Raw genomic sequence first — 22,587 nt, 5'->3', positions numbered from 1 at the left:
TGCAAAATGGGAATGTGCATGACAATTTATCTGAATGCGTGTGGATGAGAGAAATGCAGAAGGATGAGGTTTTGTTGAAAGTGAAGGAGTTTATTTTGAGAGGATGGCCATCAGAACGTAGTTTACGAGGTGAGAGCAGTACATTTTGGAAGATTAAAGAGGAATTGTCTGTGTCGAATGATATTATATTAAGAGGTGATAAAATTGTGCCTCCCTATGGTATGCGTGATACCATTGTTAAGTTGGGACATGAAGGTCATGGTGGCATGGCAAGTACCAGGAGGAAGATCAAAGAAGTTTTTTGGTGGCCGGGGTTAGATGGTATGGTAGATCGTTGGGTAAGAGAGTGTGGTAAGTGTGTACTGAGTGATAAGTCTGTGAAACCATTAGTGGTACCATTACAGTTGGTTGAGTTGCCTGATGGCCCGTGGCGCAAAGTTGCAATTGATTTTATGGGTCCGTTTGTTAACTTACCTGCTAAGGAAGGGTATGCGATTGTCCTAGTTGATTATTTTTCCAAATGGCCAGAGGTTCGTATGGTTGGCAATATAACTACTGATACTGTGATCCAATTCTTAAAAGATGTATTTGCGAGGGAAGGAATTCCTGAAACTATTGTTTCGGACAATGGTGTACAACTTACTTCTGTTAAGATGAGTTCCTTTTTGAAGAGCTGTGGGGTAAATCATGTGAGGGTGTCATTATACCATCCTGAAGGCAATGGTCAGGTTGAAAGGTTCAACAAGGTTATTAAGGACACTATACAATTAGCTTTAGAATCTAATTTGTCTTGGAAGGAGGCCATCCAAAATATGTTGTTATCATACAGAATTACGCCACATTCAGTCACTGGAAAAACACCTTTTGAGTTACTGAGGGGTCGGAAACCATCTTCTAAACTAATCCCTTGGTGGTTGATGAACAGAAGGCAAGGAAGTTTTGGTGGGGTAGACTTTAGCTCTGTGAGAAATCGGGTGCAAGAGTATCAAAACAAAGTTTTAAGCAAAATCAATAGTGGAAAAAATATGCCAAACTTGGCAGTTGGACAGTACGTACGTGTGAAGAATTTTGGGCTAATAAATAAAGGGAATGCGAGATGGTCACGCCCTGTGAAAGTGGTGAAGGTATTGAATGGTGCAGTTCAGCTTGAGGATGGAAGAGTACGTAATTTGCGGCATGTGAGTTTGTTTAAAGCAAGTAACATTCCCCAGGAATTTGGGTGTGAAGATTTTGATGAAGAGAGTGGATATTTGTGGGGATACGAGGATGCGCGGCCAGACAGAGGTGAAGGAGGCGGTGAATTCCGTGGTCTTGAATCTAGGAATCGGGAGGATGACGTGATACCTATTCGTAAAAGTTTGAGAGAAAGGAAATTACCAAGGCATTTCAATGAATTTGTGATGGGAAGTTAACTAAATGGGAATGCTTCCAATTCAATGTAAAAAATTAATTTCCTTTAGAGGTACATGTATTATGTATTTTCTCTTATATGTATTTTCCAAATTTTAAGTATGTTATTTGTTTTGTTGTTGTTGATAAGAGGGGAAGATGTGTGGTGCGTAGATCGAATGTGAAAGGTTGACATTCGCATTCGATCTACGAGACGGGGGTTCGGAAGTTGGCGGTTAGGAAGGAAAGGATCAGAATGAACGGAGCGGTTCCGACATTGCTCCTGTAAAGTCCCCGCATATTTTAGAATAAAATATTACCTGTTACTGCCGGTCTCCGTCTTTACAGAGAGGTATTTCCTCTTGTCTCTTGCTGAAGCGAGAGGCTCTAGGTGAAGCGCACACAATATGAAAAGCTCCATTGCCTCTAACCAGCCAGAGTGAGACACTCCTGAGTGAGGAGAGGAGAACTGCTACCAGCTCAGACACAGCCTGCAGCACCCTTGCCCAACCCCGCTCTTCTGCCCAGCTCAGCCAAAGAACTTCAGGCCCAAGACATGTTCCGGCTCAAGATAAAGCAAGCTGACAAAGTGCTCAGACTGGAAGGCACACTCCAAGGCGCTTGTTGACTGGCAGCAGTCAGGTGAGTCATGCACTTTGTCAGTCTGCAGACCATGCAGTGTTCATCTGATCTCTGCAGCATGTGCTTAACCCTGCTAGGCTGCAAGTCCTGTTAGTTTACACTATTCAAAGGCATGATTTTCTTAATTCATATTTTTAGGCTGGCACAGAAATGCCAGGGGCGTGGTGGGAAATATTTTGTGTTCCACACTGAGAATGAATCGAATGGTGTGTGGCAATTTCCAGTTACTTGCAGCTGTAAAAGCCAAGCTTGCAGCATCACTTGAAATATACTGCTCAGCTGCCCTGCTCTGCCGCCAGGCTTAAATATCTGGTACAATTTGAAACTGCAGAGGTTATAAGGCATAAATGGACCTTAGTTCTGACTGCTTCAGCAGCCAGTACAACCTCAGGGCCTGATTTAGATGTCGGCTGAGGGAAAACTCAGTCACAAACGTGATTTATATCTCATCCGCCATATTATGATCTCCATGGGATATAATAGGATCGGAATTCAGTCCACACGGTTTTCCCTTCCGCCAGAATCCAAATGAGGCCCTAAGTCTCACAACAAACAGAAACATGGATACAGTATTCTAGAACTATTTTGTTCGTTTTAAGATTAATACATACGAAATAACCACACACCAAAATGAAAGATGATAAATCATACAAGTTAAAGAAATTGATAGTAAATGCATTATTTGACGTTAACTTTATGAAAACTCATTGGTCAATGGAAACACTGCAGATGTTTTGTGTGTAACCAGCTCAGTGACTCTGCCTGGGAGTGGAAGTTCCCTTATTTGAAGTTGTTGGTGGGCAGAAGAGGCGGTGGTGGGTTGGCGGCATGAGGGTCACCGCCTATCGTGACCACTCACTTTAAGGCTTTGAGGTGGCAAATGGAGCATCCACTCATAAGCAATCTGAAAACTTCTTACATTGAGACAGGAAAAAGGTCTGGTCTCATTATAGATTTTAAATACAGTGTACAGTGCGAACTGTGAGGTCATGCTTAGCGCATCCCTCCAGGTCACAGCAGAGGTCAGGGATCTCGCATTGTCTGGGACAAACCTAGGCTTCCTCACACAGGCTAGGTTAGGGTGATGCCAAGAACAAAATAAAAGCCAGGACTACCAGTTTCATCTACACTCGGGCAGCGCTTAATTTGTAAATAAAAATGTGCCGGTGCCCACAGCTCTCTCTCTTCTGAACTCCTTGCTGCTGCATTTAAATGTGCGAGCACAGAACACTGAGACGGTGTAATCCTGAAGCCATCTCTGGCCTCTTTAACCCATTTACAGCCACTCCCTGCCCCTTCAGCTAACTCTTACAGCTTTCTGCTTTCTCCCTTTGTGACGCTTTTACATTTTTCTTTTCTTCCATCTTTCCCATGTGTGTATATTGCTCGCAGTTAATGCCTGAGGCAGAACAATAAGTGCTGGCCCTCAAAGATAAGTGCTGGTGCCCCAGCACTGGAAAGCACTGCACTTGGGTACTTTGGGTTGGGGTGTATACCTGTTTAACAAGCAGAGGACACTCCCGCCCCAACAGCTTCAGATTGGCACATAAAACCAGAGGTCGAAGTGGGTGGGTTTAGATGGGCACGACCTGCCCATGTATTTTTTATGTGACAAAAGCAGTTCTACTTTATGTTAAAAGACCACCGTATTGGGACGGTTAATTCAGCATTTCCGATGCCTCGGCTGAAGAGGATGGGGAGAGTCTCCTGTGTTATGAAGCCCAGGGAGGGACATATAGCTGTACAAGAAAGAAGCCTCTTTGCCAGGGTGCCTGAAAGAAATGTAAATGTGCACATTTTGGTTAATCTGTTAAACCTTTGAGGCTTTTTCAACATAAAACAGTGCATCTATCACTGGTTAGTTTACCATGCATTAATGTTTAATTTAAAGTATGTGCTATTTTATTTGCAATTACCTGAAGGTGAAGACCAACAAATGAATTACAGAATATCACTCTTTTTTGCCACGCCTATGATCTCACCCCCACGCTCACTGACTTCGTCCCATTTTGTATCAGAGTTCCCATACTTTTTTATGCACTTTGCTGGTTAAAAACCTAATAAAAAGTTACCAAAACAAAGTTCATTAACAAAATGCATCCTCATATTAAATATGCCATTCAGACGACAATATCGACATTTAAAATACAATGTATTTGAACCCCAAATGTGTACATTGAAATTATGTATTGCTCCCTGCTGGGTTCTTCGGGTCTCTCTGGTGCATCTGCTCCTGTCCCCATAAAAGTGCGCCCGCCACTGTCCATGTGCAGGGAGGGGTGCAACAGGCGCCAGCAACAGCCCCTTAAGTGCAGGGGACATTGGGGCCCGAGGGAGGCGGTGCTGCTGCTGCTGGATGTGGAAGGGGAGCTCTGAGCAAGCAGCAGAGGTACAGAGGCCGCGCTGGGTTTATATGCAGGGCTCAGCCTTCTTCTCTGTCAGGGTGGCTTGTCCCGTTCCAAGATGGCGCCGGAGAAGATTCCAATGGTAGAGTCTCATGCCTGAAGGCCTGTGCGACGGCCATCTTTAAGCAGGATAAGGCGCAATATCTAGCTGTGTCCCATTTCTATGTTTATCACTTAAGCCCTCGGCTCGCGATGCAGGACAGGAAGTTCAGACGAAGATGGGACCGGTCTGGGCCCAGAGCTTCCGGTCAGCGTTTACTGATTCTGTAGCTCGTCCGTTCATTGTTTTACTTACCTTGAAGTAGTCTGTCCCAGTCATCCCGCAGGCAGCGTTCACCTGCTCCATGCCCACGGCTTCTAGGCGCTTGTGTGGTCCCCGCACCCCTGACCAGTCTGTGCTGCTACCTCTGAGCCACCTGCCCTCCAGTGCTGCCCTGGACCCCCCAGACTCAGTGATCTGCGGCCCTCTACGGCCTCGGGGGAGAACGAGGACTGAAGCCTGGAGAGGTGAGAGGCCTGGACTGTGCCCCATGTGTGAGGGCTTCTGTGAGCGGGTGATAGAGGAGGGGGGAATAACGAGGGCAGTGGTGCAGGACATTGCTGAAGGTCAGGGCAGGACATCTCAGGAGTGGTGTGTGGTGACACATGGTTCATGGGAGAGATGAGGCATCACTGAGAGATGGAGAGCTGACCATGCATGGGATGTGTCTGGGTATAACTGAAGAGAGATGAGGCATCACTGAGAGATGGAGAGCTGACCATGCATGGGATGTGTCTGAGTATAACTGAAGAGAGATGAGGCATCACTGAGAGATGGAGAGCTGACCATGCATGGGATGTGTCTGAGTATAACTGAAGAGAGATGAGGCATCACTGAGAGATGGAGAGCTGACCATGCATGGGATGTGTCTGGGTATAACTGAAGAGAGATGAGGCATCACTGAGAGATGGAGAGCTGACCATGCATGGGATGTGTCTGGATATAACTGAAGAGAGATGAGGCATCACTGAGAGATGGCGAGCTGACCATGCATGGGATGTGTCTGGATATAACTGAAGAGAGATGAGGCATCACTGAGAGATGGAGAGCTGACCATGCATGGGATGTGTCTGAGTATAACTGAAGAGAGATGAGGCATCACTGAGAGATGGAGAGCTGACCATGCATGGGATGTGTCTGGGTATTACTGAGAAGAGAGATGCAGCATCACTGAGAGATGGAATGTGTCTGGATATAACTGAAGAGAGATGCGGCATCACTGAGAGATGGAGAGTGACCATGCATGGAGTGTGTCTGGATATTACTGAGAAGAGAGATGCAGCATCACCGAGAGATGGAGAGCTGACCATGCATGGGATGTGTCTGGATATAACTGAAGAGAGATGAGGCATCACTGAGAGATGGAGAGCTGACCATGCATGGGATGTGTCTGGGTATAACTGAAGAGAGATGAGGCATCACTGAGAGATGGAGAGCTGACCATGCATGGGATGTGTCTGAGTATAACTGAAGAGAGATGAGGCATCACTGAGAGATGGAGAGCTGACCATGCATGGGATGTGTCTGAGTATAACTGAAGAGAGATGAGGCATCACTGAGAGATGGAGAGCTGACCATGCATGGGATGTGTCTGGGTATAACTGAAGAGAGATGAGGCATCACTGAGAGATGGAGAGCTGATCATGCATGGGATGTGTCTGGATATAACTGAAGAGAGATGAGGCATCACTGAGAGATGGCGAGCTGACCATGCATGGGATGTGTCTGGATATAACTGAAGAGAGATGAGGCATCACTGAGAGATGGAGAGCTGACCATGCATGGGATGTGTCTGAGTATAACTGAAGAGAGATGAGGCATCACTGAGAGATGGAGAGCTGACCATGCATGGGATGTGTCTGGGTATTACTGAGAAGAGAGATGCAGCATCACTGAGAGATGGAATGTGTCTGGATATAACTGAAGAGAGATGCGGCATCACTGAGAGATGGAGAGTGACCATGCATGGAGTGTGTCTGGATATTACTGAGAAGAGAGATGCAGCATCACCGAGAGATGGAGAGCTGACCATGCATGGGATGTGTCTGGATATAACTGAAGAGAGATGAGGCATCACTGAGAGATGGAGAGCTGACCATGCATGGGAGTGTGTCTGGATATTACTGAAGAGAGATGAGGCATCACTGAGAGATGGAGAGCTGACCATGCATGGGATGTGTCTGGATATTACTGAGAAGAAAGACGAGGCATCACTGAGAGATGGAGAGCTGACCATGCATGGGATGTGTCTGGATATAACTGAAGAGAGATGAGGCATCACTGAGAGATGGAGAGCTGACCATGCATGGGATGAGTCATGATATAAACGAAACGAGACATGCAGCATCACTGAGAGATGGAGAGCTGACAGTGTAAATGTCAGTGTGCTACCATATCATGATTTAGCATTATATTTATTAAAAGTGAGTGTTTAAACATAAACTGAGAAACACTCCTGCCCTGATGGCAAAGCTATTAGTAAACTAAGAGACAAGTCATGCATGGATCATGTGTACCCTGTATGTGGGCTAGATTTATTATACATGGAGCAACCGTTTAGTGTATTTAATTAATCAAACAAAAGAGGATTTTTTTACAGCAGGAATGCTGAAATCACATATTCGAAGGTGCACTCATGTGAGAATGAAGAAAAAGGTGACTGTAAAATACAATATTTGCCTAGGATCACACAATTTGAGAACCGTTTCCAGGTCAAGTACATTAAAGTTAGGTTGAGTAGATTAGTAGTGGAGAGCTGACCATGCACGTGTATGTGTCTGTATATTACTGAGAAGAAAGATGAGGCATCACTGAGAGATGGAAAGTTGACAAGTGTTTGGATATTACTGAAGAGAGAGATGCGGCATCACTGAGATGGAGAGCTGACCCTGCATGGGGACATGTCTGGATATTACTAAGAGAGATGCAGCATCCCTGTGAAATGGAGAGCTGACCATGCATTGGATGTCCGGATATTACTGAGAAGAGAGATGCATTATCACTGAGAGATGGAGAGCTGACCATGCATGGGGATGTGCCTGGATATTACTGAAGAGAGATGCAGTATCACTGAGAGATGAAGAGCTGACCATGCATGGGGATGTGCCTGGATATTACTGAAGAGAGATGAGGCATCACTGAGAGATGGAGAGCTGCCCATGCATGGGATGTGTCTGGATATTACTGAGAAGAGAGATGCAGCATCACTGAGAGATGGAGAGCTGATCGTGCATGGGATGTCCGGATATTACTGAAGAGAGATGCAGCATCACTGAGAGATGGGGAGCTGACCATGCATGGGGATGTGCCTGGGGATGTGCCTGGATATTACTGAGAAAAGAGATGAGGCATCACTGAGAGCTTGGGAGCTTACCATGCATGGAGTGTGTCTGGATATTACTGAGAAGAGAGATGCAGCATCACTGAGAGATGGAATGTGTCTGAATATTACTGAAGAGAGATGCAGCATCACTGAGAGATGGAGAGTGACCATGCATGGAGTGTGTCTGGATATTACTGAGAAGAGAGATGCAGCATCACTGAGAGATGGAATGTGTCTGAATATTACTGAAGAGAGATGCAGCATCACTGAGAGATGGAGAGTGACCATGCATGGGGTGTGTCTGGATATTACTGAGAAGAGAGATGAGGCATCACTGAGAGATGGAGAGCTGCCCATGCATGGGATGTGTCTTGATATTATTGAAGAGAAATGCAGCATCACTGAGAGATGGAGAGCTGACCATGCATGGGGATGTGGCTAGATATTACTGAGGAGAGAGATGAGGCATCTCTGAGAAATGGAGCGCTGACTATGCATGGGATGTGTCTGGATATTACTGAGGAGAAAGATGAGGCACATCTGAGACTGGGCAGGACCCTGATAGAGAATGTGGTTGGTCATTGCTGAGCAGGGCTCGAAAAATCTCGATCATTCACATTGGCGTGTTTCATATTATAAGGTCGAGCTATTTTTAGATTCTACTCGACCCTTCTGAGTGGACAAAGAACAGGTGTTCTGTTCAGTCAGAAGCTGGATTAGCAATTAAGATGCCTTTAAATCTTATTCTTGTCACATTTGCTCTGTGTTCAGAGACAAAGGTCAAAACAAAAGTCAGTTTGTCGTCTTGCAATGCAAATACTTTCCCTTGTGACTTCAGAGTTCCAGGATTTTATAAGTTGAACTGTCTGACCTATGTGACGTGAAAGGCTTTTGGTATCAGCTTTTTCCTAACACACAACATGTATATAACCAAGTTAACTTTACAAAATATATTCCAGTAGCTGTGAAAGACCGTTTTTTGTATTTCTGTGTGATGAAAACAATATTTTAATAGGATGAAAAAAAGTCAGAACACTTTACTTGGTGATGTGCAAATCATAAATGTTTTCTGAAACCCAATTTTCACAGATTATTGTTAATACATTATATAGTTTTATCAGTAAAGCTGCAGGTTAGCGGGAAGGTTTTTGGACATTTCTTGGAAATATACTGTCTGTAAATGACAGTGTGCTACCATATCATGCTTTAGTAATATATTTATTAAAAGTGAGTGTTTAGACGTAAACTGAGAAACACTCCTACCCTGATGGCAAAGCTATTAGTAAACTAAGAGATAAGTAATACATGGATCATGTGTACCCTGTATGTGGGCTAGATTTATAATATTATACATGGACAAACGTTTAGTGTATTTCATTAATCAAACAAAAGAGGATGTTTTTACAGCAGGAATGCTGAAATCACATATTTGAAGGTGTACTCATATGTGAGAATGAAGAAAAAGGTGACTGTAAAATACAATATTTGCCTAGGATCACACAATTTGAGACCTGTTTCCGGGTCAAGTACATTACAGTTAGGTCGAGTAGATTATTCAAGCTACTCGACCTGCGGGTCTAGTTAAATTTTTATGATTTTTCGCGGCCTGCTGAGCGTCTCACTTATACAAAATTATTAATTTGTCACTCCATCGTGTGAACACTATACCAATCCTATATTATAATTTTGTTATTAAAATGTGCATTGTGTTGTGTGTTTTTTTTAAATCGCCACAAATTGGAAAGTGCCCTGTGAATCACTTACATGTGAAACCTATATGTAAATTTATTTCAAATTGTCCTGATGTCAGATTAGGGATGGGCTGGGATTCAGAAATATAGGGACCCTACCAGACAGTTTTCCACCTTCATGCATGTACACTGAGCAGGGCAATCCAAACTCTCTTTGTTTACTTTAGAAGTGGTAGACCTTATCCTGTCTGTGCTCTACCCACCTACCAAGACTGTTTACTCTGGTAGTTGGTCATGTTTTGTTTATTGGTGCTCTGAGAAGTAATTATAATCCCCCTCCCCCACACACCTCCCCCTAGCATGTTTGTTTTGTGAGTTGTGCTTTGCTTTTGGCCCTGGTAAGTTTCATTTGTTGTCTCTTTCAGATTTTCTTTTTTGCCAGGTCAGCCATCTTTGATTAAGTCACCTGTTCTGATACAATTCTAGTCAAGGTTGACACTCATTGACCATTTGAGCTTATGCACAGTTGCGCCTTGAGGCTCCTCACGTTAAAGAGTGGCTCCTTATGGTCAGCTTTGCTGTTAGTGAGCTGCAGACCTTATCTGTACCTCAATCTTTTCCATATTCTTCCCAGGCAAGCTTGTCTTTTGGATGAGGGCACCCTTCATACCACAGATGCTGTGTCTATTATACACTGACCAGTCCAGTACCTTGGCTATGTTAGCTCTTCCTCTACGCCAACCACAAGCCGAGGTCACCAACATCCCTCCATCTCAGGAGCTCTGTGACAAACTGGCCACCTTCATCCACAGGAAGATCAAGGACAATCTACAACTGTTTTGGACCCCAAAACTCGTTGAACCCACCAACTACAACCCCACCAGGATCAGCCTAACCCCCTCAACTCCTGCACACCTGGTTCCCCCCTCATGACAGACAACACCCTCTCCACCATGAGCAGCATCCAGCCCGGGTCCCTGACCGACCCCTGCCCACACTACATTTTCAACAAGGCCAGCACTGTGATCACTCCCGAACTCCGCAAAACCATCAACTGCTCCCTGGAAGCAGCAACCTACCCTGAAGACTGGAAGCATGCCGAGATGTGCCCTCTTCTAAAGAAACCCACAGCCAACCTGACTCACTTGAAGAACTACCGCCCCATCTCACTGCTACCCTTCCCAGCTAAAGTCACTGAGAAAACAATCAACACTCAGCTATGACAACACATCTAGGACAACAACATCCTGGATGTCTCCCACTTAGGATTCAGAACTATCTAAAGCACCGAAACCACTCGGCTTGCAGCCACAGATGACATTCGCTCCCTCCTCGACCAAGGACAGACAGCAGCTCTCATCCTACTCGACCTCTCAGCTTCCTTCGATACAGTATCCCACCGTACGCAGTGTTCCAGACTCCACTCAGCAGGCATACGATGCAATGCCCTTTAATGGATTCTCTCCTTCCTGACAGACAGAACACAGAAAGTCAGGCTCCCTTCACACCAGTCAGAACCCACAGACATCAGCTGCGGAGTACCCCAAGGATCGAATCTGAGCCCCATGCTGTTCAATATCTACATGATCCCACTTGCCCCCATCGTCAGAAACTTGAGGATGAATATTGTCTCCTACGCTGATGACACCCAACTGATTCTCTCCCTGACAGAGAACCCATCAACAGCCAGGAAGAACTTCCGAGACTGGGTGGAAGCAGCCACCTGGATGAGGGAAAGCTGCCTCAAGCAGAACTTGGACAATACCGAGATCCTTGTCCTGGGACCCTCACCGTTGGCCTGGAACGACTCCTGGTGGCCCTCAACACTCGGAAAGCCCCCCACCCCTATGGACCACGCACACAACTTCAGCATCCTCCTCAACTCAAAGCTCTCCATGTCCAGGCAGGTCAACTCCGTCGCCTCCACCTGCTTCCACACCCTCCAACTCCTGCGAAAGATCGTCAGATGGTTTCCAACTGACTGCCGGAAAACCATGACACACACCCTTATCACAAGCAGACTTGACTACAGCAACGCCCTCTATGCTGGAACCTCCAAGAAAAATCAGAACAAGCTACAACAGATCCAGAACACCACTGCCAGACTCGTCCTAGACATCCCCCGCCGAGAACACATCACAGAACACCTGAAGAACCTCCACTGGCTCACTGTCGAGAAGAGGATCAACTTCAAACTCCTCATACATGCCTATAGAGCCCTTCACTACGACGGACCCAACTACCTCAACAGCCACACCAACTGGTACTCCCCTCCTAGACCCTTCCGCTCGCCCCAACAGTCGTTCACCAACATACCCCGAATAAAGAAGTCCTCGGCTGGAGGAAGATCGTTTTCATACCTGGCAGCAAAAAGCTGGAATACCTTACCACCACACCTCAGACAGTCGGCATCACTGCCTCTGTTCAGGAAGGACCTCAAGACATGGCTCTTCGACTGATCTCCGAGGTCGCCCCTAAGCATCTTGAGACCCTATGGGTGAGTAGTGCACTATACACGACCTTGATTGATTGGTGTCCTTCTCAGGAGGAAGAGACTGCACCATTTGGATTCTGGCAAGGATTCCATTTTTTTTTTTTTTACCTTTACAAGATACAGCTTTTCATCTAGATGACCATGGCTTTCTCATCTTCAAGAAATACAAGGCTATTCAGAACCTCACTGTATCCCACTGTATCATCCATTGATCAGCATTTGCTATGTCCTTGCAAAGATAGATCTCCATGAGACTGACAGGGCCCATTCCACTAAGGAAAAGGCTGCTGCTTCGACTCTGTCCAAGGTTGTTTCCTGGCCTGGTTTGGCAGTGACGTGGGCCTCGATCCAAACATTTATCAGGCACTACTGCCTCAATTCTGAAATCTTGGAGGTACAGCTTTGGTATTGATTCACAAGTTAAGGAATCTGAAGGTGGAGGCATTCATGAGAAGAACTTGCCTTACCTTTGGTAGCAGTCATTTTCGTGGATACTCTTCAGTCAGATTTCTCACTGGCTCTCTCAGCTCTGTCTGTTTTTGGAATTAGGTTCCAAGTTGAAAGTGCTAATGTGATTCTACAAACCAAGATGGCCACTTTTAGCTGAACTCTGTGGCTTGACCATGCTATAATGTCATTGTCCTTTTAAAATTCTGGCAACTTTATCCCGTATTTAGCAGAGTGGCTGTGGTATTGATCCCGTTCACCAGGAGAAGGGTCAGGTTCCCAACAAGACTCTCAATATCCTGTTGATGCAGGCGTGTAGAAAACTGGTGACAGGTGGGGCTGAGGTGTCGAGAAATGTAACGAAAGGGGCCGCCATGAGACCAGAGTTTGGCTGCCTGTAGGATTCACAAAAGCGAGGCTGTGAAACTCTGAAGCCCGCTATGGGAGGCTGAGGGGAGCCACTGCAGTCCTAATGCAGTAAGGCTTGAGGGCCCAACCAGTTGAAAGAAGGAGAGCAGCTCACTACTAACAACAGGGAGTTGCAGAGCTGAATGGTTTGACACACTATAGAAAGGCAGAGTAGACAGGAATCCGGGTGTTGGGATGGAAAAGTCCCTTGCATGATGATGGAACTGTACCACTGTCTTGAGGGCCTGAATCCCTGATTTAGATAAAAAAAAAAAAAATTGTTGTAGTGGGTGAACACAGATCATGCATATGCACCATGACATAGTCCTTCTCATGGATTGCGTTTTTTTTCTGACATGGGGGGCGCCCACAGCACCACCCCGATAGTGGTGAAATGCTACCACCTTCACCAGGAGTTAAGTGGAGTGGTGGCAGAATACTGTGTAGTGGCCATTTTACCTCTGTCACCTGAGTGAGGCCTACGGGCTCACTCATTTAAAGTTCCTCTGTAGAAGGCTTATCTCACCCTCTGCCTACATAAGATGGGTGTGTAGTGCTGCACATTGTGCGTATGTTATATACGTGTGCTTGGGTGTACATGTGCCTGTGGTTAATGCAGTACAATGAAGATTCTGGGGCCCATTTGGAGAGGCCCATGGTTACCTGGAGAAGCATGAGACAGATTTGCGGATTACTGCATTCCTGTGAGCTGAGCTGGGCACAGTGGTGGAAGGGAGAGTCAGGCTCCTCAGTATACTTAAGAGTGCTCTTTGATTCAGAAAGAGGTCACTGGGAAGGTACTTGGGGAATCTCAGGAAAGGGTTGGGGCTGGTAAGGTAATCATTAAGAGTAGGGTTGAGACCGCAGGCTAACCCTGTGATACACACATCACTGTAGCTGACATCCAGTTGTGAACTCTAGTCACTCCCATGGCTTGTGTTGTAGCGCTGTCAGATTTGGAGTCACTCTTGCTGTGACAGACTACTTTCTAAAGGAAAGACAGGGCCTTCAAAAAGGAAGCAGACCCCTAACATTAACTTCAAAAACTTAAACTCTAAATCACATTTGGTGTCTGGAAATGTACTATAAAAAGGGGGAGCTCGAGGCTCCCCACAAAACTGTCAAATGCCAAACAGCCAGTTGGGCTGTGCAAGGGAAAGAAACTCTGGAAGTCTTATGCCTTTGACCAGGGCTGGGGTCCAGTGCCTGCAAGTCTGCCATCTGGGTGAGGTAATATCACCCAGGGAGTTCAAGACCACATGCCCCTGGAGGGTGGAGCACCAGTACCTGCCTGCTTGCCAAAACCAGTGTGCCCTGTGAGGAAGAAGAGAGCGCTGGAGCAAGGTCCAGTGGGAGATCTTGGTGATGAGATCTCTGAAGTGAGGTGTGAGGAAACCAAAAACGTTTTTTATTGGGTTTTGTTATTGTTATTCAACAAAATAAATCACAGATTGAAAAACAGATGACAAATGAAAGCCAGCAGTATTTCACAGGTATACTAAGCAATTATAGGGGAGAGTGGCCTCGACTCTGGTACAGGGGACATAGCGTATATTGTCGGGGGCATTGCATGGTTTGTGTGCTGGAGAGAAGATAAGTTAAGAAATGCGCTGGCTCTTTGTACCGTGTACAGTAGGGTGTCTTTTACTGACTGCTTCTATGAGTTATGTTGCTGTGGGTGTGTATTCCCCTTTACATTGTGTTGCATAATCGGGGACCTAAGGGTGCGTAGGGCCTCCGTAATCTGGCACGAAATGCTGGGACTAGGGGGAAAGTGTCGATTATAGGGGCAACTTGTAGTGGGGCATGAGCGTAATCAGCGGGGGAGATTGAACAATATCAGGGAGTTGCGGGCCAGGTGTCAGGACACTGGGGGGAGGGAAGGTGAGTAGGGTGACTTATTGGAGGTTGCAAACCCTGTTGTGGAATTGTAACATATGCAGTAGGAGGGGAGAGTGTGGGATCCCAAAATGAGAGTATTAGATTACCCCTTTAGGGAAGATCTGGGGTTCAGGACGGTGACCTTGTCTTTTGTGTCAAGGGCAGAGGGTCTCATATCAGCAGAACTTAGGGAGGTGTGAAGGGGGATATCTCTGATCCATTCCTTAAATTCCAAGAGTATGGTGTCCCAGGCAGCCGTTATGCAGCGTTGTCATATGTGGCGGCTTCTTCCCAGTGTAACGCTGAGCTCTCTGCCTTTCCTGAGTAGAGCAGTGCTTTACTCCACAGGGGAACTGTCAGAGGCTGCAGTGCTTCCGGTGCATAGTAAGCAGATGCTTGGCCAAGAGAAGTGCAAGGTCAGTGAAGCGCTGCTGCACCTCTTGGTGTTTGCATGAGGGATAACTGCCTAGGTCTGCGGCCTCCCAGGAGTGTAGCGAGTTCAGTGATAGTAACTAGTGTGGTGTGGATGGCGTTCTAATACGTTACTATATTCTGGGAGGACCAGAGCACGTGTTGGATGTTGGCTGTCGGAGAGACACATCTAGGTCAAGTTAGGGCTGCTGTGGGGAACATGTGGTTTAATCGTAAGGGTGAGAGGTAGGACCTATGAAGTATCATGTACTTGAAATTTTTAAAGTGGGCATTCCTAGAGACAGTGTGTGGGGGCTCCTTGTCTCTGGTCCACTCTGTATAATGTATGGGTTTTGCTAGGTCTTCTTCCCAACGGTTCCTTAGGTGGGATAGTGTGGTGGTTGTGGGTCTAGTGCTCCGCAGAGTGAATGGAGTGCCATTAGTAGCTGCCTGTTGGAAAATGGGTTATTGGTAGGGCAGGTAGGTACGTACCTACACCTAGCAACAAGCCACTAACCTCCACATAGGTACAGTTAGGTCTCAGTAAATTAATCCCAGCTCAACCCTTGGTAGCTTGGCAACGAGCGTCAAGGCTTAACTTAGGAGACAAAGTGTAAAGCATTCAAATATCACAAAACAGTAATTAAATAAAACACAGGAAACAGTTTAAAAATCCAAAACCAATTTATAAAAATAGTTTATATTTTTATCTTTAAAATGACACAAAAACGATTAAAATCGGTTCAGGGGAACCGGAGATATGAATTTTTAAAGAATTATTACTTTTCTAGCGCTTAGAAACAAAAAGCGCCAATCGGGTCATCTGGTTGCACCTCGACCGGGGCAAAGTCAAACTTTCAGGCCGACCGCGATGGAGCCCTGCTCGGCTACAGGTCGCGGGAGGCCTCGTTAAAAAGTTACCTTCTGACTTAGTCTTTATTTTGAAGTTTTTCTTCACCGGGACGAACCTGCCAGTTGAATCCGACCTCCTGGAGCCCTTGTCCGGATACGCGATGTGGGTTTCCTCGGTGGAGACTTTTACCTTCGGACTTAGTCGTTTTTTCGAGATGAAAATCCTTCGACCGGGGTAAACCTGGATCTTGATCCGACGTCCATGGAGCCCTTCTCGGATACGATGGCTGGGAGGTCCCGGTCAACTTTTTACGTTCTGACTTAGTCTCTTTTTTGGATGTTTTTCTTTACCGGGACGAACCACGAAGTCAGGCCGGGTCGCGGTTGAGGCAAGCCGGCTAGAATTTCCGCGGCGGGTCGGTCCCTCTCTGGAGCTTTTTTCCAAAAATTCTCAAATCTTTTCCAAACTTCTGGGGCTTCACCCAGATGTTCTTTTAAGGTTCTTTTGGGGTCCACAGCTCACCCCAAGGGTCCAGAAGTTCTGTGATGGTCCTTGGGGGATGCGGACTTCAACTCCCAGAATGCACCTGGCGCAAACTCCTTTTTGGCCACTGGACAGTGGTCAGCTGGTCGCTTTCTTCAGGAGTTGGTGCAGGGGACTCTGGTTTAGCAATTTTTCACCTGTAGCAAACAGGGAGTCCCTCCTTGAACCAGTTGAAGCCAGGCAAAGTCCTTCTTGTGGTGAAGCCCAAGTGTGCAGCTGGTGCAGTCCTTCTGAGTGCAGGTTCCAGGTGCAGGCCAGGGGTCCAGCAGGGCAGTCCTTTTTCTTCCTTAGTTCCTTTCTTGTTGAATTCTGGAGGGGATCTGAGGTGTGGGTGCAGGTCTGCCAGTTTTATCCTTGCTCCTGGGTGAAAAGCAGGAGGGCCCTGGTTCTCCAATCAGGGACAGGGTCGTCCCCCTGTGATGACCACTTCCTGGGAAGTGTGTAAAAATCCATCCCAGAAGGCAACAGTCTCTAAAAATCCAACATGGATGAATCTGATTTTTGGAGGTTACATCTGGCTGAGCCCACCCACTGGTGTGGCTAAAAATCATAAACACACCCCTCTCCTGCCCTCTCCTAATCTAATCAAGGGGGCACCTAATTGTCTGGGGTTGCAGGATGTGGGGGTGTTGCTGGGTGCTGCAAATGTCCTTCTCTGCCTTTGAAGACCAGTTTGGCAGCCCTCCCCCCCACCTGCCTCACCATCTGCTGAGGGGAGATTCTCTCCCCCAAGCACATTCCTTTGTGTGAAGCCAGGCCACTTCACACCTAATCAAGCCAGCCTGGCAGAAGCTGCTGCAGGCTGGCCAATCAGAGCACAGCAGCAAAAACAATGCAGAGCTGAAATTGGCAACTTTTTAGGTAAAGTCTAAACTTTTTACCTGGACAAGTTATATTAAATCCAACAACTGGAAGTTGTGGGATTTATTACAACAATCAATTTGATACCAAATTCTTGGTATGTAACATTTAAGGAGACTTTAAAATTTAAAATAAAGTCTGCCCATTCTAGCCTATGAAGGCCATTTACTTCAATGAGGGAAAAACAAATGTGGCTGTTTTTACCTCACCAGGGCTTATAAATCTATTTTTATAAAGTCCCTGCTTATAGTTACATGGCACCCAGCCCTAGGGGCACATAGGGCACACCTTAGGGGTGACTTATATGTAAAAATAAGGTAGTTTAAGACTTTGGAAGTACCTTTAATTCCAAAGTCGAATTTGCATATAACTTTAATTTAAAAGCAGCCAGCAAGGCAGGCTTGCTTTTAAAATGACACTGGGCACCTCAGCAGTGCACCTAGGTGTGCACCACCTATGCTGTTGTCCCTAAACCTACATGCCCTACCATATACTAGGGACTTATAGGTAGGTTAACTTAGCCAATTATAATTAGCCTAATTTGCATATCCATTTTACACAGAGCACAGGCCCTGGGACTGGTTAGCAGTACCCAGGGCACCATCAAAGTCAGGAAAACACCAGCAAAAAGAGGAAAATGGGGGCAAAAAGTTATGGGGCCTCTGCAATCAGCCCTGTTTTCTCACACCCCCCCCCCCCCCAGCCCACACGCCCAGGAGACTCAGCCCAACCCTGGGAGAGTCTTCCTGGCTTGTTAGGCGAGGAAGACAGTGAAGAAAACTGGCTGTCCCTTTGCAGGGCCTACTCTGCCTTATATCCTCCTGTCAGGGTCACTCCCTATGGGTAGTGAAGCCATCCCAACAGTAAAAGGACCCAACTCAAACTGAAACTTCCCTCTAGGGGGGTCTTCCTCCTTTCTCTCTGCCAACTTGGGTAGTGAGGTGCCCACCTCCCCTACTCCAAACTTTGCTAGGGCAACACCTAGCTTACCCAAAGAGGTCACCCAACACTTGAGCAACCCCACCATGACCAATAGGGTCAGAGGGCCTACTTTACTATTGGCCCTGGGGTCTGCCTCCCAGGCCAAGTACAGTGCTGCCAGGAAGGCTAGCACCCAGCAGAGGCTACTGACAGCTGTCAGTACCCAGAACCACACCCTAAGCTCTCCACTGACAGGTGGCTGAGCTGCTTTAAGGGCAACTTTGGGGTCCTGGCACCCCTCTTGCTGTCTAGAGTGGGGGGCTACCACCTCCTGTGGCAGACACCCTCCTTCCACTCTCCCTTCTGTCAGTGCAGGGGCAACACCTTGCATCTGGACAGCTGCCTGACTACTCAGGACTTCCTTGGGGTCAGGTGAGGCCTCACCAGTGCCAACTCTGGGCTCCCCCCCTACTGGGGCAGAAGGCCTTTGGCTCCCTGGAACTCTCTTTAAGAGTGGCCTACCCTTCCTTTTCTTCTTTCCTTTTCTTGGGGACCCCTGTCTCCTAACTGTAGGGACTGACTCCCCAGGACTTTGGGTTGGGGGGGCGCCCTGGGCGACCACCCCATCTGGGACCAGACTCACCTCTGGGAGGTCATTGCCCAGGATACAATCTAGGGGGAGGTCAGCACTGACTACCACCCTAATCCAGTCAAGGATACCCTCCCTCTCTAGGGGCACTATGGCTACAGGTTTGGAGGTGACCTCCCCTGTGGCTATCCTGACTTTCTTTGTCTTTCCTGGGACATACATGTCAGGGGTCACTAACCGGTCACTCACTATAGTGTGACTAGCACAGGTGTCCCTCAGGCCAGTGGTAGGGATCCCATTCACTTGAATGTGGTGGAAGTGCCTACTCCCACCCTCAGGGATCACCAGCTTACCATCTGGTCCTGTCTCCCAGCACAATGCTAGGAGGACTTCATCATCTGAGGAATCCTCCTCTATGGCTACACTGGACAGCCCAGTGCTAACCACCTTCCTTGGACAGGCTGCATCTCCTCTGAAGTGACCTGTCTGCTGACAGTCAAAGCAAGCCCTATTGTCCAAGAGTTTTTTTTAACCCTGGGTCTCCCTGTCTCTGCTTGTCAGAGTGGGAGTGGGATTTACTCTCCTCCTTCTTAGGGTTCTGGGGTACAGAGGGAGTATCTGTGGTGGGATTTCCACCTCCCTCCTTAGGTTTTTGGGGACCTGTCCCCCCCTTCTTGGAGTCTCCCCCCTGGGACTTGACAACCACCCTGGTTCTCAACCACTCATCAGCTGCCTCCCCTAGCTCTCTAGGGTTGGTCTGCTTAGAGTCCACTAGATGCTGGCGTAACCTTTCTTGGATACAATTGGTCAAGATGTGCTCTCTCATGATCAAATTGTATAACCCCTCATAAGTATTTACTTTGTTGCCAATAATCCAGCCCTCTAGTGCCTTTAGTGAAATGTCCACAAAGTCAACCCAAGACTGGGTACTGACCTTCTGGGTGTCCCTGAACTTCATTCTATATTGCTCTGGGGTCAGACCAAACTTCTTGGCTAAGCACCTCTTCATACTAGGGTATGAATCTGCCTCCTCCCCCCTTAAGGTCAGAAGCCTATCCCTCCCTGAGTTGGGGACCAACTCCCACAAAAGGGAACCCCAGTATTGAGGCCTAACCCTTCTCATTTGGAGTGCCCTCTCAAAGGCCCCCAGCCACCTATCTATGTCATCCCCCTCTACATAAGCAGGAACTACCCCCTTGGGTAATCTGGGGCAAACTCCCCCACCCATGGACACCTCAGCTTCTTTATCGCTGCCTCCATCTCTTTTCTCTTTGTATGCCCACTTTTTCTTTTCTAGGGCCAGCTTCTCTGCTTCCAAAGCTATGTATGCTAGCTGGGCCTCCAGCTCTCTTTCTCTGATGGATGGGTTCTCTCCTCCTGAAAGGACCCCCTTCCCACCACTAGCTTTGGGTCTGCCCCTAGTGACTGTATTTACTGAGGACCGTTCTTCCTCATCCTCACTTAGGCTCAGATGCCTTCCCTCCCCTGAGTGGTTAGAGCTTGCATCCTCCCTTCTTTCTCCCTCCTCTGGAGCTTCTTCTGACTCTGCCTCTTGGGCCTCAGCCCATGCTGTCAGGGATGTGATCAGGCTTTGCTTCCTGAGATCAGTGGTTGCAGGCAACCCTCTTTCAATACACAACCCCCTAAGCTGGACTACTGTCAGTGTGGGTAGGCTAGCCAGATCAAGCTCCATGGTTCCCTAGTTTTGTGTCAACAAAAACTTTTTGCAAAAATTGGAAACAAGAATTTAGAAAAATTACAAAAATTCAATAATTGAAATTAATCCAAATTAAAAATTAAAAACAATTTTTGCACTAGGACAATTTAAAGGATTTTTTATTTGTTTTACCTAAAACTGTAACGTGATATTGAACAGAAGTACAGGATCCCGTCGCTGCTTCCAATTATGTTGGAAAATGGGTTATTGGTAGGGCAGGTAGGTACCTACACCTAGCAACAAGCCACTAACCTCCACATAGGTACAGTTAGGTCTCAGTAAATTAATCCCAGCTCAACCCTTGGTAGCTTGGCAACGAGCGTCAAGGCTTAACTTAGGAGACAAAGTGTAAAGCATTCAAATATCACAAAACAGTAATTAAATAAAACACAGGAAACAGTTTAAAAATCCAAAACCAATTTATAAAAATAGTTTATATTTTTATCTTTAAAATTACACAAAAACGATTAAAATTGGTTCAGGGGAACCGGAGATATGAATTTTTAAAGAATTATTACTTTTCTAGTGCTTAGAAACAAAAAGCGCCAATCGGGTCATCTGGTTGCACCTCGACCGGGGCAAAGTCAAACTTTCAGGCCGACCGCGATGGAGCCCTGCTCGGCTACAGGTCCCGGGAGGCCTCGGTTAAAAAGTTACCTTCTGACTTAGTCTTTATTTTGAAGTTTTTCTTCACCGGGACGAACCTGCCAGTTGAATCCGACCTCCTGGAGCCCTTGTCCGGATACGCGATGTGGGTTTCCTCGGTGGAGACTTTTACCTTCGGACTTAGTCGTTTTTTCGAGATGAAAATCCTTCGACCGGGGTAAACCTGGATCTTGATCCGACGTCCATGGAGCCCTTCTCGGATACGATGGCTGGGAGGTCCCGGTCAACTTTTTACGTTCGGACGTAGTCTCTTTTTTGGATGTTTTTCTTTACCGGGACGAACCACGAAGTCAGGCCGGGTCGCGGTTGAGGCAAGCCGGCTAGAATTTCCGCGGCGGGTCGGTCCCTCTCTGGAGCTTTTTTCCAAAAATTCTCAAATCTTTTCCAAACTTCTGGGGCTTCACCCAGATGTTCTTTTAAGGTTCTTTTGGGGTCCACAGCTCACCCCAAGGGTCCAGAAGTTCTGTGATGGTCCTTGGGGGGTGCGGACTTCAACTCCCAGAATGCACCTGGCGCAAACTCCTTTTTGGCCACTGGACAGTGGTCAGCTGGTCGCTTTCTTCAGGAGTTGGTGCAGGGGACTCTGGTTTAGCAATTTTTCACCTGTAGCAAACAGGGAGTCCCTCCTTGAACCAGTTGAAGCCAGGCAAAGTCCTTCTTGTGGTGAAGCCCAAGTGTGCAGCTGGTGCAGTCCTTCTGAGTGCAGGTTCCAGGTGCAGGCCAGGGGTCCAGCAGGGCAGTCCTTCTTCTTCCTTAGTTCCTTTCTTGTTGAATTCTGGAGGGGATCTGAGGTGTGGGTGCAGGTCTGCCAGTTTTATCCTTGCTCCTGGGTGAAAAGCAGGGGGGCCCTGGTTCTCCAATCAGGGACAGGGTCGTCCCCCTGTGATGACCACTTCCTGGGAAGTGTGGCAAAAATCCATCCCAGAAGGCAACAGTCTCTAAAAATCTAACATGGATGAATCTGATTTTTGGAGGTTACATCTGGCTGAGCCCACCCACTGGTGTGGCTAAAAATCATAAACACACCCCTCTCCTGCCCTCTCCTAATCTAATCAAGGGGGCACCTAATTGTCTGGGGTTGCAGGATGTGGGGGTGTTGCTGGGTGCTGCAAATGTCCTTCTCTGCCTTTGAAGACCAGTTTGGCAGCCCTCCCCCTTCCTGCCTCACCATCTGCTGAGGGGAGATTCTCTCCCCCAAGCACATTCCTTTGTGTGAAGCCAGGCCACTTCACACCTAATCAAGGCAGCCTGGCAGAAGCTGCTGCAGGCTGGCCAATCAGAGCACAGCAGCAAAAACAATGCAGAGC

The 22,587-nt window shown here is 47.1% G+C and overlaps 1 protein-coding gene across 5 annotated transcripts in view; it reads left to right on the top strand.

Annotated features, from left to right (window-relative positions):
• Positions 1-4,608: 4,608 nt before the first annotated feature.
• Positions 4,609-22,587, top strand: part of LOC138283007 (zinc finger protein 182-like) — a 68,641-nt gene continuing 50,662 nt past the window's right edge. For all 5 annotated transcript variants that reach the window (XR_011201031.1, XM_069221122.1, XM_069221121.1 and 2 more), the window contains exon 1: positions 4,609-4,943. The gene's annotated coding sequence lies outside the window, so the exon portion shown is untranslated. The remainder of the gene's footprint in view (positions 4,944-22,587) is intronic.

The sequence above is a fragment of the Pleurodeles waltl genome, chromosome 2_2 (genome assembly GCF_031143425.1).
Source record: "Pleurodeles waltl isolate 20211129_DDA chromosome 2_2, aPleWal1.hap1.20221129, whole genome shotgun sequence".
NCBI lineage: Eukaryota > Metazoa > Chordata > Amphibia > Caudata > Salamandridae > Pleurodeles > Pleurodeles waltl.
The sequence above is the reverse complement of the archived record's forward strand: the minus strand, read 5'-3'. Positions and strand labels throughout refer to the sequence as shown.